This window comes from Elephantulus edwardii, unplaced genomic scaffold (genome assembly GCF_000299155.1).
Source record: "Elephantulus edwardii isolate Elephantulus edwardi_28Jun2011 unplaced genomic scaffold, EleEdw1.0 scaffold00086, whole genome shotgun sequence".
NCBI lineage: Eukaryota > Metazoa > Chordata > Mammalia > Macroscelidea > Macroscelididae > Elephantulus > Elephantulus edwardii.
The window spans coordinates 6,338,718-6,341,062 of NW_006399836.1; positions in this window are offsets into that span (position 1 = coordinate 6,338,718).

The window sequence follows — 2,345 nt, forward strand, 5'->3', positions numbered from 1 at the left end:
TTCTCTGCTGATGTGCTGTTCTAGTCGTTTTTGGATAATCTTCAGTAGAATCTTGCTTGCTAGTCAAGTTAAACTGTCATTCAATTTCAAGAATATTACAGGGGATACTTTTGGTTTAAGGTCTAAAGATGGTCTCAGGGCAATAGTTTCCAAGATTCTTCCCCCAAAATATCCAGCATCCTTAATAATTTCAGGATTTGATAAGTTCTGTTTTGCCTTTTCCCCCTTTTAGTCAGGATTATTTTATGGAATCTTTGACCAAAATGTTCAGTAACAGCAGCCCGTCACTATACATTTCTTCTGGTCTCATTGCAAAGGAGCCAGTTGTTCCTACAGGTGATTAGTCACACATTCCATAGCCTCCTCCTGTCCCTGAGTCTCTGTCCTCTGTGGTTCCAGGTGACTAAGAACCAGTGTGTCTTGGATAGCCACTTGCAAGCCTCGATATTACACACAATCTAGAAGGTAGAACAGAGGCACTAAACATATTATCAGGCCAATTAATTGACCCTAAACCTCCAAACCAAGAAACTAAATCCCATGAGGCTTTAAGTTATACTTAGCCTCAGTAGCTATTCTCCCCCCCCCACTTTTTATTGTACATATATGTATGTATACCATACAATGTTTGCTAATTCAACTTTTTATAGATGTGTAACTTGTTTCACAATTTTTTATTTATTTTATTATTTTGTGTGTGTGTGTACCATCAAATTGGATCTAACAGGTACAGGAGGAGATTGCCTCTCCTTCTCTGGCAGAGCATCTGGTGGATTCAAACCACATACCTCTGGAATTGCAGTGCAGCTTCTTGCTATTAGGTCACCAGAGCTCCCTAGAGATGTACAACTTGTTGACAGCAATTACAATAATTGGTTGTGCAGCTTTGCCCGTAATCAATATAATTGTCCATCACCATTAATCTCTCCCTTCCCTTCCTGCCTCTAGCACCACTAATAAACTTTGTTCTGTATACATTTTCCTTTTTTTAACATATAATAAGCTCATATAATATTTATCCTTTTGTGACTGACATTTCATTCAGTGCAATGTCTTCCAGATCCATCCATATTGTAGCAGGTATCAAGACCCCATTTCTCCTACTGGCTAGCCAGTATTCCATTGTACGTATGTACCACATCTCACTTAACCATTTATCTGTTGATAGGCATGTAGATTGTTTCTACCTTTTAGTTTTTATAAGTAGTACCGCACTGAACACAGTGTATTGATCTCTGTGGAATCTCTCCTTTCCAGTTTTTGTTTTTGGTTTGTCTTGTTTTGGTTTTTTTGTACATACTGAGGAATGGAATTGCTGGATTATATGATAGTTCTACTTTGAGGGACCCCACACACAGCTTTCCACAATATCTGTACCATTTTGCATTCTCATCAACAATGGCAGGGAAGGTTCCAGTTTTCCCCCATCCTTACCTATATTTAGTGTTTCACAGGTTTTGTTTTTCGCCCTAGCCATCCTTGTAGGAGGAGCACGGTGTCTCTTTGTGGTTTTGATTTGCATCTCTCTGATGGCTAAGGAGAATACGTGTCCTCTCGTTTGCTGTCCATTTCAATGTCATCTTTGGTGATATTCAAGTTTTTGCCCATTTCATGATTAGTTTTCATCGTTGTTGTTAGATTGTTAAAGTTTTTTATTCATTTGCTTAATTAGAGGGGGTTTTTTTGCCAGATATATCATTTTTAAAGATATTGTCCAATGTTCTATTAGGGAGCAACAAGTTGATTAAACACCTGTGCTTGTAGCAATCACCTTAACTGTCTCACACCTGAGTTTGTAGAGTAGGGTACTCATACCCTTGTTGGTAGATTTCACATCCAGATTCACAATCCCAAGTGTTGAAAGGATAACAGAGCTCTTTAAAAATAGTTATACAGAGATAATTATCTTAGTACTCTGTCTCAACAACTATAAATAAAAGAACATAGTAATTCACAGAGGGGACAAAAGTAAACCTGTCATTTTAGTAGGTAACTTAGTCACCTGCATAAGTGTCCTGCATAAGTAAGGTTGAGAGACAGGATCTAAAGAGAGCTCTCGTGGCCTAGTGGCAGGAAGGTGTACTCCAATGCCAGAGGCACACGGTTTGAATCCACCAGATGCTCTGCTGGAGAATTAGGGGAAATCTCCTCCTGTACCAGTCAGATCTGATTTGACGGTTGTTGTTGTTGTTATGTGCCATCAAGTCGTTTGCGACTCATAGCAACCCTATGTACAACAGCCCTAAACCCTGCTTGCTCTATCCTGTGCCAATCGCATTACCTCTGACACACCCATCCCGATTACCCCAGTCACTGAATCAATCCACCTCATAGAGGGTCTTCCC